Raw genomic sequence first — 15,844 nt, 5'->3', positions numbered from 1 at the left:
GGACTGGATATTATGGAAGAGCAGAATGAGATACCCTCAAGTCTGCTGGGGGTTGGAAAGATTTCTAGAAGAAAGTCACATTGGAGATGAGCCTTTAAAAGATGAGAAGAAGGTTACCCAGATGGGAATGGTGTGTGGGAGGCAGTTGTTCAGAAAAGGTGGCTCCGGGGTGCATGGGTGACTCAGCAGGTTAAGCGTCTGATTCTTTTTCTTTTTTTAAAGATTTTATTTATTTATGCGACAGAGATACAGCCAGCGAGAGAGGGAACACAGCAGGGGGAGTAGGAGAGGAAGAAGCAGGCTTGTAGCGGAGGAGCCTGATGTGGGACTTGATCCCAGAACGCCGGGATCACACCCTGAGCCGAAGGCAGACGCTTAACGACTGCGCTACCCAGGCGCCCCAAGCGTCTGATTCTTAGTTTTGGGTCAGGTCACGATCTCAGGGTGGTGAATTTGAGCCCCAAGTCAGGCTCCATGCTCAGCGCTGAGCATGGAGTCTGCTTAAGATTCTCTCTCTCCCTCTCTCACTGCTATTCCCCCCATGCATCCACACATACACTCTCTTTTTTAAAAGAAAAGAAATAAATAAACCAAAAAGCTGGCCTATTTGGGACCGCTGGGCAGTTTGGTGTCACTGGAATACAGGGCATGGGGTGGGATGGGTTGGGGCAGAATGGTGAAAGATGGCACTGGCGGGGGGGGGTGCAGAACATATCCAGGAGGGTGCTAGGGGCCCAGCCAATCCCCCCCCAGCCCTACTTAATAAGAAGGTCAATGTCCACAAAGCTCACAAAAGGGGACTTAGAAGTCACTGGGACCTGGCACCCTGTTCACAGCACTCTCGTCTGTAGATTTTATTTCTCATCTGGGCTGAGAAGCATGTGTCCTCTGAGTTTTGAGTAGAGGTAATAGCAAAATATAACTCTTGCTAATAATTTGCCCTGGAGATGGAAGCTGTCAGATAATCGTTCAGAATTTAAAACCTCATCTCAATATTCCTTCAGATGAAGAAAACGGTAAGATAAAAATATAGCAGAGCTTTTTATCAACATCTTCCCCATTTTTTCCCTAGAAGGTTAGAACACGCTGTCTTTCCCTGCTCTTCACATCAGCGTTTCTGTTATTAAAGCTGTCTATTTTTCAGTTCTAAATCCTAGGAGGATTTTCCCCCCATGAATTTAACATGACTGAGGAAACTGGCTCCAGGGTAAAACTTTGCTGCGGATGATCTGAGACGAGGCCTCGTAATAAAGAGACCGAAAATGAATCACGGCCTTTTCGTAGCTTTAAATGGGGAGGTACCTTTCACCCCCAATTTTATGATTATTCATAATGGGAGTAGGCCAGCTTTATACAATGATTACATGTAACAGATGTCCTTTGTGTTCAAAACCAGTGTTCTCCTGCTGCCTATGGCCGGGAGAGTACATGGGAGCGTGATCGGGTAGAGGAGAGAGTGAGACAAAGCTACCATTTGCAAGCTTCTCCAAGGCCCATTCCTACACATGTGGAGCGATGGTCATGGGTGGAGGACATCTACAGCCCTTAGAGGCAGACAGCACCTCCCGGAATGGTACTCAGGTTATGGGTTCAAGCCCACTCCGGACAATGTTTGACCATCGCTCTCCGGGGTTGTATGTAAGTTCTACCAAAGCTAGCATAACCTCCACAAATGAACCGGTTACCCTGGAGAAGGCGACTCTAAGCAGAATTATTAAATCTTTCTCAGTGCACCCTCTTCTACTTTCCCCTCTTTGTAGGAGAAAGTATAAGGCACACCTCTCTTCTCTAGGCTGGGGGAGCCATGAGCTCCTGTCCCCTGGGTTTTGTTCCAGACCACCCCACGATGAAGCAAGTAGCGCAGTCAAGAGAATCAGAGGAATTTTTTGGTTTCCCAGCGCATAGAAAAGTTATAGGGACACTCTACTGTGGTCTGTTGAGCGTGCAATAGGATATGTCTAAGAAACCAATGGACACACCCTAATTTTAAAATACCACTAAAAAATGCTAACCATCCTCTGAGCTCTGAGCGAGTTGCAATCTTTCTGCTGGCGAGGGACTTGCGTCCGTCCATGTTGCTGCTGACTGATTAGGGCGGTGGTGGCTGGAGGTGGGGGTGCCTGTGGCAAGCTCTTAAAATAATCCAGCCATGAAGTTTACCTCATTGATTAACTCTTTTTTCACTAGTAATTTCCCTGTAGCTTGTGATGCTGTTTGATAGCATTTTACCCATAGTCGAACTTCTTTCAGAATTGGAGTCAATCCTCTCAAACCCTGCCGCTGCTCGATGGACTAAGTTTATGTCATATTCTAAATCCTTCGTTGTCATTCCAACAGTCTTCATGGCATCTTCACCAGGAGAAGCTTCCATCTCAGGAAACCACTTTCTTCGTTCATCCATTGGGAGCACGTCCTCATCTGTTCACGTTTTACCATGAAATGGCAGCTGTTCAAATGTAACAATAATGAGAAAAGTTGAAATAGTGTGAGAATTGCCAAAATGTGTCAGAGACACAAAGTGAGCAGATGCTGTTGGAAAAGTGATGCCAATAGAATCGCCTGGCACAGGGTTGCCACAAACCTTCGATTTACAAAAAACACAGGATCCATGAAGAGCAATAAAGCAAAGCACCAAAAAATGAGGTATGCCTGTAATCGATTCTAGGAAGTGTTTCCCTGCCCCTATCACCCTGATGTTTGAAAGCCCGTTTTCCCTTTGAGAAGAAACAGCCACACCTCCTCTCTGCTTTCTGATATTCAACCTAAATTTACACACAGAATTTGAGAATCTTTGGTGGGGGTCCCTCGGCATGAGTGGAGGAAAGGCCCAACATGGGATGCTAGGGAGTTCTTCCAGTTTTCCAGGAATTGGCTTATTTCTTCTCTACCACGTGCCTGGGAAGCAGGTGCTCTTTGGGACCTTATTTATAGATCTTATTCACAGAGCTAGAAAAAGGGAGAGCCAGGAGTCTAACTGCAATGTTGTGATTTATAATAAGAAATACATATTTGGGCTTTGTCCTGTTTCTGGCACAGAGCTCCTAAAACCCTTGGACTTTCCTGAGAGATGAGCCTGATCAAGGTGTCTTTTGTTCTGTGGATGAGGTGATCTTTGGAAAGCACCTACGAATAGGGGGACTGGTTGCCAGGGGACTCAAGTTTGTGAGGAGAGGGTGGGAACTTTCAGTCCCACATCCTGACCTCCAGGATAAAGAGAAGGACTGGAAGGTGAATCAGTGACTGATAGCCAATGAGTTAAGCCTTCATGTCTATAGAATGAAGTCTCCCATAAACACCCAGAAGGACAGGGCTTCCAGAGCTTCCGGGCTGGTGGATATGGGGAGATGTGGGGAGTGTGGTGCACATAGGAGGGCACAGAGCTTCCGTGCCCTTCCCCCACACCTTGCCCTAAGCCTCTCTTCCGTCTGGCTGCTCCAGAGTGATGGCCTTTTATAATAAACCACTAACCTAGTAAGGAAAATGCTTCTCTGAGTTCTGTGAGCGGCTGTAGCAAATTAATTGAACCTGAAGAGGGAGTTATGGGAACCTCTGGTTTATAGCCAGTCAGCCAGAAGCACAGGCGACAATCTGGGCTCGCAGCGGGCCTCTACTGGAGGGGGCCGTTGGAACCTCAAGTTGGTAGCTGGTCATCAGAAGCGCAGGGGACAGCCTGGCCTGGTGAGTGGCGTCTAAAGTGGGGGTGGCTGAGAGTCGTCTTGTAGGACTGAACCCTCAACCTGTGGGATCTAATGCTGTCTCCAGGTGGATGTGTGAGAATTGAGTTGAATTCTTGGTGTGGCGTGGGAAGCACCCTCCCGCCCCACACCCACATCGAAATTGGCACCAGCACCAATTCCCACCCTCAGGCCATTGGAGGGCTTAGACCCCGCCTGACGCTGTCTCGAAATGACACATGGCCTCAGAGGGTTTCACACAGAACATCTGGAGGGGCAGGATGGCACGAAACGGTGGTGTTTGCTTTTGTTTGCTTTGTTTTTTTAAGGAGTGTCACTAACAGCCCCGATTCTGTCCACCCCCTGGCGTTGGAAGGCGAGGTTGTTTAGGGCAGTAGACCTCCTTCTATCTGGTTCTCGCACTTCCCCTTTCAAGCAGCCCAATTCCTTCCCAGGAAGCAATTTCACAACACTATTTTTTTGTAACTACCATGTGTTTTTTTTTTGTTTTTTGTTTTTGTTTTGTTTTGTTCTTTTTAGGAGCGGAAATACCATGAGCAGTGAGAAGGCCTATAGGTAGAGCCAAATGGGGTTAGGATTCTGGGATTTCCAGCGCTGTGTTTTTGAAAAGATCGTCAAAACAACTGAAGGATTTAAGTCTTGGCAAGTCTTGCACTTTCAAAGTATCAATGTTAATACCCATTTCTTTGCCAGCCCTCCTCAACTGGCTTCAAATTTCCAGCACTAATCCCCAGGGAGAGAACAAGAGCGTGGGCCTGTTAGGCCTTCGAGTCTGAGGGGTGAATGTACACACACCACAAACTTTGTGAACTGCCCCCCACGAGGGCACCCCCTGTTCCAGGCCCACACCCACCGGGAAAAAGGCCGACATACTAGAGACAACTCCAGTGAACTTTCCTGAGAGGTGGGTGCTTCACCCAAGACTCGAAGGAAGGATGGGGAAAGTGTCGCATCCCACATACAGTGTGACAAAAATGTCTAAAATCACCTGTGCAAGCATCTCGGTTCTTCCTTTCCAGATGTTATAAATACCAACAAAGACAGGAGAAAAGATAATGAGCCTAATAAATAGAGGGAAGGAGAATGTGGAAGAAGAAAAAGAATCAGGGAGCGGAAGATATTTTTTTTTTAACTCAGGTGAATCAAATTTCTTTGTTGGCTGAGGTAGCAAGAGGACATTAATGAAATAATCTTGTGAAATGCAAGGCTTTGCTTCCTCTCTTCTCTTTGGGGCTCTGTATTCCTCATAAACCATGAGGGTAAATTGCAATGTCAGGAGCATAAAGATGGTGGAATTCATTCCTTTCCAGATTTCTCTTACCATCTATAAGCAATCTGTCCAGAGAAGGCATGGGTCACACCTCTTAACCACGGAGGCTTGCTGCAAGAAATCACCATGAGTTACCAGTAGATCTCAAGCTTTTCAGTTCCAGGTTTGCTCAACCACAGCTATAAAAAAGGGAGCAGTGAACCTGTCTGTTCCAGCCTCAGTTTACTGCCCTTGAACTTGAATCTCAGTGGTTTGGGCAGGAAAGAAAGATCACGTTTGAATGTAAATGTGTACCTTGTTATCCTGAGTCACCTGAGACATAAGAAAATGCCACCTGGTATTTAAGGGAAACCAAAGACTTTCCCGTCCCAAGGCCGCTAGGGGTCAGCCACCAGGGCCAGCACCATTCGGGTGTCTCCCTACACCTGCACGAGGCATCCGGCGGACCCACTGCCCTCTGTAAACCCATCTGCTCAGGCCACTCCCCACAGACAACACTCGGCAGCATCCCCCACTGCACGCAGAGCTCAACCCATTTCCACTGCAGTCAAAGCCCTCCATCACTTGGCCTCTCTCTACCTTGCCAGACCCCTCCTGTTCTACCTGCTATCCGACTCACTGTTGAGCCTGGAGTAAGCTATTCCGCTCCTTTGAATGTGCTTTGCATCCCCTTTCCTCGCTCTTGAGCCCTCGCTGCAATGTCTCCTAAGGCTCGGGGAGCTTCTCTGTCCTTGCGTCCCAGCACGATGGCTGTCTTCATTCACCTGGCCGAAACTTCTTCAGAGCCGGCTTCAGTCTCACCACTTGCTCGAATTCTTCCACAAATCTCCCTTCCTCTGTCAAAAAGAATTTCTTCCTCCACTGTAAACCCAGAGTACTTTGTACCAGCACAGAGCCCCGGCAGGGGTCCATTTCTGATACACATGCCTAGATCGCAACAGTTGCTACCCTTCTCCTGATGGAACACACTATGCATTTGCTTACTTATTTCTTTATCGTCTGTCTCCCCCACCAGAAAGTACAGAGATTTTGTCTCATTTGTTTGCTGCCATATCCCCCATGCCTAGAACGGTGCCTGGCAGGTAGTGAGTACTCGATAAATACGTGTTAACTGAAGGCATGAATGATTCATGGGAGCCTAGTGTCCCAGACTCTCCTGCCCACCTTTCCATTGCCCCAGAGTGGCCGGCAAACTGTTTGGCCCCACTTCTTGAATCCGATGGGATTGAAGAGCCAGCCACTAGGACCTGGCATCGAGCCTCTCCTCTGCTTTGAAGAGGAGACGCGGGTTTCCCTGCAAGGGGGCGGTTCTACGGTGCAGGGAGGCAGGCAGGTGCGATGGAGGGCGGGACTTCCGTCGGAAAGCTTGAGGTTCCTGGGGAATCCTAATCGCTCAATCTAATAAGGAAGAGGAAGCAAGTCACATTGAGAATCCTCCTGTAAGAGAACCAAGGAAGAAGCTGCCAGGCAAAATTTTCATTCCTCATTCACTTCAGTCAGCTTCTTCGGACACAGTGGCAAGAAAGGCTGACTTACCCCCGATGTGCTGTTGGGCCAAACGCTGTGCTCCCACACCGACAGAAACCAAAAAGAAAGAAAAAGCTGGTCTCTGGACACAGAGGTTCCTCTCCGGCATGTGCTTGGGAGGAAGCCGCCACGTCGCCTCTCCTAAGATCGTAAGGATTATCGCTGAGAAAGCTCAGCCTCTCGGGCTTGAATCTTGAATCGTGGCCAACATGCTCCCAATTTGGAAGGCTAATCCTCCTAATTGAGCAAAAGGCCACCGGTCCCCCACTGAAACAGGCGCCACGGAAGCACCGTGCAATTCACCCGGACCGCTGCCCGGCTGCTTGTCGCTTTCAGCCATCCAATCCGAAAAAGACAGACATTTCCCTTTCAGCTTTGCCATTTTTAATGTGTTTACATCATCGCCTCCTGCAACACCTTACGTATCGCGGAGGCCCCTCGTTTCTTTCTGAGAAATCCAGCAAAAATAATATTAAAATAAAGAGATACAATAGGAATGTCTAGAAGAATCATCGACATCAATTCCACCAGAATTGTTATCTGTAAATACACATTTATATGTACACACGCATCTATACATTCAGAGCTTTTAGTGTCCGCTCAATCAAGATGCTAGCTAAGCTCTGTTAGCTCCTGAGCCTGTGAATGAGGGGCAAGCAATACCAGCTCTCTAAACTTTGATGTCATTGTCTTGTGAAATAGGGATGGGATTAATACCTGTTCACAGTTTTTTGGGAAGATTAAATGGGCTAATGCTCCCATAGCACTTAGCACGGCACCTAGAATAGAATAACCACTCTGTCAATGCCCAATGAATAAATTAATAAACTGCCAGGGATCCTCCAAGCCATGGGTCCAGACTTGCTACGTTTCTGAGCAATGGGACTTGCTCTTATTCTCCAAACAACTGGGTTCCAAGTCACAACGCACAGGTCTGCTGATTGCAACCGAAGAGGCACCATTCAGAGTTCGTGCTCGAGGGATTTGTGTACGGACCAGTCCAATTTTACTGCCTATCGCAATGATTTTTCTAAGCGATGTAAATAAAGTAAGGCAAGGGGAGATTTTTGCTACTTTTCACAAAGGCACTCTATGGGCAAATGCCGGGCCCCAGGCAGCAAAGACTGGTGCCCAGCTCCCTGGAAGAAAGCAACCAGGATAGATGACTGTGGTCGTAGCCAGCGCTGGGCTCATTCCTGGGACTCTAAACACTGTCAGTATTGTTGACCGGGGCTGAAAAGCTGCTCACGCCAGACAGTCTTTCGGATTGTAAATGTTAGCTACTGTGTTTGCCCTTCTTACTATAATCATTTTATTTTACAACGTTACTTACCGTGTTCAAACTCAGCTCAGAGGCCATGCCTGTCTCCAAAAATAGTTCTCCAGCATCATCTACCTGCCATGATAAAGATCAAAAGACAAACCCAAGTTAGCATCATGCCATCCTGAGGCCTGCTAGTCCTCTCTGGAATAAGGCCCCTTGCAAAGCTTTCTGCTTTGGACTGGAAGCACGTTCTGAATCCAGATGACTTGAACGACTCCGGCTGGCTAACTGAGGGGCAACAAGAAGGACGGACAAAATAAAGCAAGGGTGGTGAGTCCTGCGGAGGGAAGCAAACCATCAGCTCAACAACAGGGCAGTCATCAGAAATGGCTTTTTGGGGGACCATACATAGTCCCAAGGATGAGATCAGCTATAGCTCCAGAGTGGGGGTCTCTCCTGTCTGCAAGCCCCCATAACTGGCTGCTTAAACCTATGTCTGTACCTTGCCTGGAAGTGTGTTCATACGGGGTGAAGGCTGCCATGCTTGTCTATACCACAATAGTAGGTCTATGGCCCTTGATCATAAAACTACCACCCACTCTCACAATACACTTTCCCAGCTCTTGCTGGTAGTGGTGGTGGTTACACACCTCGATGCATTTGTCAAAACCCATAGAACTTGGGGCTCCTGGGTGGCTCAGTCAGTTAAACATCTACCTTTGGCTCAGTCCATGATCCCAGGGTCCTGGAATCGTGTTGGGCTCCCTGCTCAGCGGGGAGCCTGCTTCTTCCCCTCTCTCTCCCCTTCCCCTGCTTGTGCTCTCTCCCTCTCAAATAAATAAATAAAATCTTTAAAAAACAAACAAACGAACAAGGAACTAGAGACCACAAAGACAGATGGCTATCGTGTGTAAATAAAGAGAGAGGGGGTATGGCACGCACCATTGCTGCCTACACAACAGCCTTCCTTCCACACCCACCGAGCTTGCTGACGCACACCATCCTGATTTTACGCAGGCGTACGTATCTCTGGCTTAGGGGAGGCTGGGCCCTCCCTGCTGTTTAAAGATACATCTTAATTCATCTAAACCAATTGATAATCCAATTCCTCTAGTCACTGATTGGCTAAGAATGGCATTTGATAGAATTCGTTCCAATCCAAGATGGGAGGGACTGGAAGCTTTTGCTCAGGTTCTATTTCCTCTTCCAACAGAGGCTCCAGGATAGCCATACACCTTTTGGTACTTACTGTTCTTTTCTGGCTTTTGGTACGGTGTGAGGCTGTGATGCCCGGAGCCGCTGCAGCAATTTTGTGAAGACTGGGGGTGCAGCACGCATGGAGAGATTGGCAGACTACGCAGATGGAAAGAATCTAGGTCAGTCCGACAGCACCGAGCTCAGGAGCTCGCTGATCCGGAGACCCAGCCTCACCTATCACCTCCCGACTCAACTGTTACAGGTGGTAATACATTTTACTCTTGTTGTTGAAGCTGCTTTATTTGGTTTTCCTATCCCCTACGGCCCAAAGCATCGTGATTAACACACGGGTCCCATGCTGTTAGAAATGGCTCCAGCGTCTTCCTGTTAGGGTTGTCTCCGACAACCAACTGCAAGGAGCACAGGGCAGGAATCTGGTATACCATCGCCAAGATACACTGTGCCTGCTTTGTTGTGGACATGGTCTCTTGCTTTCAAGTTGGCTTTTGCTCCCTGTGAAGCCACTGGTACCTGATTCAGCCAATAATAAATGCTAGAAACTGAAGCCAATAATACCTTTAAGGGGGAAATATTTGTGTTGGTTTCTATTCAGACAACTTGTTGGGATTTTATCACAAATTTTCTTTTTCTCTTTTTTTAGGTTCTTTCCTGTTGGTTGCTGAAAACCTTGTTTTAATTCCTCGTATACTCAGTCTTTTGCTGAGTCCGCTCTCAGCGGAGATGGTGGATGGCTTTTTGTTGTGTTCACCTGTCTAGAGCATCATCTTTCTTTGGCATTTATTGCCATCTGAAAGCTCTCTCTTCTTCCTTTCCTGCTTTTCTTGACCTTACATAAAATCGAGGTCGTGCACTGAAGGCTGTGTTTAAGAATAAATGTTAAGAAAACAATCTTTAAATCTCTTGTACCCTTTGAGCAGCCAATTCATTCATTGCCTGATTGTTTCATTTTTATTTTTCCTGTTTTTCTCGTGATTGAAAATGTGTCTTATCTGGGTCATTAGAAGTCTCTTTATTCCCATTGAACTTCTTTCAGATTTGACATCTTTGTCCTCAGATTTGATTATCTCCCTATTAATCCAACAGAGAGGGCTCCTCCCCTACCCTTCCTGCCTCATAATTGTAAGATAAAAAATTCTCTGCCATGGGTGTCCTGCAGGCAATGGGCCAAGCAGGCCATACATCAAACAGCCACCATTTATCAGAACTCGACTTTTTTCATATATCTCTCCCTAAAACGCCTAGTGTAATAATTTGCGGAGTAGACCCTCAGTAACTGAAATTGTGTTGAATTAAGTCAAATTGAATGTTTAGAGTCACTACAAGATGACAGGCAGCATGCATGAGTTTAAGCTGTTTGGGAACACATGGAGAAGGATATCAATACTAGGAACATCTTGAGATCCCAAGACACTCCAGCGACTCAGGACAGTCAAGAGCCCAACAGATTACCTAGCTCTAGTTCTTTGCTTCCCCTTCTTCTTGCTGATACCTCTGGCACTTTTCGTTCTAATACTGAACTATCATTATAAAATATCTAGCTGGCATAAATTAAGAGTTAAATGCTAGGAGTTTGATCCTAATGAGTCAAGGCTTGGGTATGTTGAGAAGATTGCAACATTCAGGGTCTTCTTAGCCTTCATGGGGCAGCAGGGAGGATGGAATTTGTAGGAAAATTCTCAAAACAGCCATTCAGTTTATTATTATCATTATTATTTAAAGATTTTATTTATTTATTTATTTGAGAGAGAGTGAGAACACAAGTCGGGGACGGAGAGGGATAAACAGGCTCTGCACTGAGCACAGAGCCCGATGTGGGGCTCGATCTTGTGACCCTGAGATTATGACCTGAGCCAATATCAAGAGTTGGCCGCTCAACCATCAGAGCCACCCAGGTGCCCCAGTTTATTATTACTTTTAATTGCAGTATGATACCATTCAGCCTTTAAGTATCTTACTTTTGTTCCTGCTGTCATTGGTCCTCGGCTTTGGTGGTAACCAGATTTCATTTCGTTCATTTAGTCTTTTAAGTACTCAGCATCACCTGGAAGCCAAGCACTGTCCTGGGAGCTCAGATATATCAGCGAACAAAACAGACGGAACTTCTGCCAACCCAGAGCTGACATTCTAGTGCGGGAGGCACCAGAATGTAATAAATCATAAACTCAGGAAGAGCTCAGGTCTTTTTGGATAAATAAGACTGTGTAAGGATGTGCTGAAGGATGTCCTCGTGGTGGAGGTGCCATTTTTTAAAAGATCTTATCTATTATTAGAGAGAGAGAGAGAGAGCATGCACCAGCTGCAGGGGAGCAGCAGAGGGAGAGGGAGAAGCAGACTTCCCGCTGAGCAGGGAGCCTGAAGCGGGGCTGGATCCCAGGCCCCGGGGATCATGACCTGAGCCAAAGACAGACTCTTAAGTGATTGAGCCACCCAGGGGCCCCTGGAGAGGGGCCATTTGAACTAAGACCTTCTTTTAAAAGAAGACTGCTTATTTGGGGACATCTTTAGATACTTCTTTCTTTTGTTCTCTATTATAATTATCTTGCAGAAAGGAATAGACTGAGGTCTAGTGATGTGATATTGGGAAAGTCCCTTAACTCCTCTGGTCCTCATTTTCCATGATGCAGGAGAGGGAGGCTGGATCACCGATGCGAGTCTCTGCAGCCCTCAAATTATAACACTCTGTAGAAGTTATTAGCACTTTATAATATTAATATATTATCGTGAATTATACTATAATAATATGTTATTAGAACTTTATAATGTCTAATCACATTAGCAAATGTGGCTACGAGAACATATGTTCTACAGAATGCACGTCAGAAATCCCTCTAGCTCTGATTTGACTTTTCTACCAATTCACTTTTTTTTCTTTAATATCAGAAGCCCAAGGGGTCAATACTCCTCCTTAATGGGTTTGTCTATTGGATTGCTTCGTTTCGTATGTTCTTTAAAGCGAAGTGGGTACAATCCTAGCATTCCTATGAACCAGAGAACATGATTCAGACATGTTGACAAGGTCTAGAAGAACAGCAGTCATATCTCGTCTTGGGGTTGGAGCGTCTGCAGTTTAAACCAGAGAGGCATCTAACGGGATGCTGATATACTCATGTCTCTTTCTCCTTTTGTTTTAAGGAGTGAAAAGCTCCGGGAGGTCAGGAGAGAAGTAAGTCAAGAAATAAATATTGCGATGTCTTGAGGCAGCCGGATCTGACCAGGAAAAACAACCATTAAAATGTTTCGTGGGTGCAAGGGGACAAGGGGACGGAGATAACAATGTTAGTATTACAGACCCCTGGTGCTCATGTCACCGGGGAAACTCTACAGACAGAAGGTGCCAGTTCTCACAACTGTGAGGACTGGCTGGTTAAGCATCAGGTTAAGTGTCAGTTACCCGCTGGTTAACAATTGACGTTTGCAAATGGAAGCCCCAGACTCCAACGTAATCCTGTCTTCAGGCTTGAAGAGAAGGGAAGTGCTGTCTCAATCTAATACCTGAGTAAGAGGAGGAAAATCCTCTCCAGAGAGTAGATGTCCCTGGCTCTATTGTCCTTCCTGACAGCAAATGTGTGAAAGAAACTTGCAGGGGAAAACGTTCCCCAAAGTGCCCTTTTTATATGTTAAACCACTGCACTTCGGAAACAGAGATAAAGGGCTTTGTACCCCGAGCTATTTCTCTGTCCCTTTTTCCTGAGCTAAGCCTCCTCTGTCACAGTTTCTTCGGTGAGCTTTGACGCTTCATGTGTCTGCTGCCTTGTCACCGTCATCAAAGGCCCACTGACTCAGATCGGGCCTTTGGAAAACAACCCGGATAATGACTGCCTGTAATTATACAAATGGTCAAACAACAAGTGGTTTTTAATTTAATCTAACGGAAGTCAAACGCAGAGCATCGTGTGCCCAACGCCTTGCAAGCGGCCGCACTGTCCTCTAGCTCACCTCAGAACCTGGCAGCACCACTGGGAACGTAGTAGGTGCTTTAAAAAATATTTAAGAGAGGAATGAATGACGATCGGATGCTTCACCATGTGCTTGGGCTGATCCTCAAACAACTTTTTTTTTCCTGCTTAGAAATTCACCCTCTCAGTCCACTTCTTTTTGAAGTGTTTATTTCAAAAGCATATTGAGAGTGAAGAATCATTAATAACAGAGAATAACCAGCAATACGCCTTCTTTAACACTGCTCTTCTTTTCAAATCAGTTCATGGTATATGGCTCTCCAGGGGTGGATGGAGCAAAGCCAGCAGAGATGAAAGCTAACAATGGCTTCCCCCCTCCTCAAACTGCCCGGGATTCAGAGCAAAGCCCCAGTTTCAATGGTCTCAGAGTCCACACGCCAGTGTCCAGCAGGATCTTTCCTCCTGAATCTAGATTTGTTGGAACAAAGCCTGAAGTCCCAGCTCAGGTTTCCAGCGTTCAGGATAAATCCCTTCATCCCCACCCCTCAATACTCCCCTGGTTTCTCTCATATTCTGTTTTGTCAAAATGAAAAGTGCCCTGGGTCTTACCACTTGAAGCAAAAGGTGATAACTATATGCTTTGCATTTGCTCCAGAAATACACTCTTCCGCACAGTTTACCAGATCTTACTTTGAAGAGCTTTCTGGAGTTAGCCAAACAAATGGGGGAAGCCTAAGTAAAACGAGATTCAAGAACTTCAGTCAATGAATAATCGTGATAAGGGAACAGAAGGCAAGCAGAGGACAAAGCAGAAGCCTACACCCTGCAACCTGCCCACCCCCTCCTAGGTGGGAAATGGGAGGTTCCTCCAGGAAGCTCCCTCCTATCTTCATGCTAATGCCTTGCTAGAGGGAAAAACAACCTTACCTTGACAATGGCAAGGCCTCCGTATCCTGTGAGTCTTCTTTAACATATGAAAGAACTTTCTCAACCTCCCTTTTTCCTCACCTCCCCCCACTCCATAGGATACAATCAGCCACCCCCCACAACCCGGGGCACCCCCCACAACCCGGGGCAGCAGGGAAGTCCTGTTCCCGTGCTTCCATAAACCACCATTTTGCACCAAAGACCTCTCCAGAATTCCTTTTTGGTTGTCAGCTCCCGACCTCACCTCACGGATCTCCCAAAACCACATCAGTTGGATAAGCCTCAGAGCTAGAACTTGCCTGACCCAGGGCAGAGGGCAGCTCGGAGAGAGAGGTTTCTCAGCCAAGGAAGGGGGAGGTTGGAGAGGAGGGCCTGAGGCACCCACTGAGGGAGAAGTGGAAATACTTAACCCCTGACGTAGCACTTTGTGTTTGTTTACTGACCACCTGGAGGGCCCCTGAGCCTTCCTGGAAAAGGTGCGGAGTCTGGGAAAGTGTGCAGTGGGATGCAGGTGTGTGGGAGGGTGTGGGAGGGCCCCAGTGTCCCCCAGTGTCTCCTCCATTGCTTCTCATGGATACAAAATCACACTCTGTTCTAACCTCTGGTCTTCATCTGGACTTCCATTCCCCCCCCGCCCCCGCACAAAGAATCTGGAATTCCAAAACAGCAAGGATGCTAGAATTCAAATATAATGTAACTACGCATTTGTTCTATCCCCGAAAACGCACCCAACAGGTTCAGAATAATGATACCAGCGCTGCCTCCAACAGTATGACTCTCGGTAACAGTGTAAGCTGATTTTGCTCGTGGGTTTTGGAAGACCTTATTTTTCTTAGCGTGTATTTCTTTAGGGATGTACTATCAAGCTCTCACGTGTAAAATTACTAAGAATAATTTTCACTTCTTAATCTTGCCACCACAAATGGATATACGTTCATGTTCATTGTTTTCAATTCTTACAGATTGTTACTTTCAGTGCAAAAGTTTTCCATTACTTGCAGATTTTCCAAAATCTGCATAAAATGCTTACAGGATTCCAAAGTCGAATACACAAGATCATGTGTATTCAGAGAAATCTAGCTTCTATCATTCTACCCTTCCCTAATAAAATTGTCATTTTTTAAATGTTTAACCCTCTGTTTCTTGTTTGTTTTTAAATATAAACAGATCACGTGTATGTGTACCCATGAGCATTTGTGTGTATGTGTCCCAAACAGTATCAGACCTACCCTACTTTGTCCACCTGGGTTATCTCACCTAAAAATATGTCCTGGAGAGGACTCCATATTGGCCTAGAGAGATGGGCGTCAGTACTTTGCACAGTTGGGTAGGACTTCCTCTCCTGGGCGTGCTCTGGTTTATTCAATTTTCCTAATGATCAACCTCTGATTTCTTTCCAGGATTCAGCTACTGCAAGTAGTTCGGTCATGATAAGCCTTGTCCATCTGTCCTTTTATGTTTTTCCTGTGATCTTTGCTGGAGTTCTGTGCAATTGCTGGGTCAAAGAGTAAACATGCCACCAAATTCCCCTCTATGGTTCTATATTTTTTGCATCCATAACAGCAATGTATGGGGATGCCACCTTCCCCATGGCTTTACCAATATCATTGCTGTCGAGCTTTTAGATTTTTCCCAATCTTTTAGGACAAAATGGATCCCAGGGGAGTTTGTGATGTACGTTTCTCTTTGGGGCAAGTTTGGGCAACCTTTCAAATAATTAAAAGCCATTTTCATTTCATTTCTTTTTCAGTGTACTCTCTGTTTCTCTAGTACTTTTGTTAGCAGGACTGTCCAATAGAATTACAATGCTGGAAACATTCTATACCTGCACTAATTCAGTAGCCACTAGTCTCTTGTGCTGCCAAATATTTGAAATGTGGCTGGTGCAACCGAGGAAACGAATTTTTTAAATTTTGTTTCATTTTAATTAATTTTAACATAAATCACCACACGTGACAATGGGCAGCTGCTATTAGATAACACATTAGAAGCTCTTTATATATTAGGGGTATTAGTTCCCGCAGAAAGAGAAGCAGCCCCTGCCTCT

General features: G+C 46.1%; 1 long non-coding RNA gene across 1 annotated transcript; it reads right to left on the bottom strand.

The window, feature by feature from the left end:
- Positions 1-491: 491 nt before the first annotated feature.
- Positions 492-14,088, bottom strand: LOC117802280. Its single transcript, XR_004625373.1, has 3 exons — positions 14,042-14,088; positions 7,826-7,888; positions 492-2,446 (listed from the first exon to the last, which is right to left on the bottom strand). It is a non-coding gene; the product is annotated as an uncharacterized LOC117802280 (long non-coding RNA).
- Positions 14,089-15,844: the final 1,756 nt, after the last annotated feature.

Source organism: Ailuropoda melanoleuca, chromosome 5 (assembly GCF_002007445.2).
Source record: "Ailuropoda melanoleuca isolate Jingjing chromosome 5, ASM200744v2, whole genome shotgun sequence".
In the NCBI taxonomy this organism is placed as follows: Eukaryota; Metazoa; Chordata; class Mammalia; order Carnivora; family Ursidae; genus Ailuropoda; species Ailuropoda melanoleuca.
This window is presented reverse-complemented; position numbering and strand designations above follow the sequence as displayed.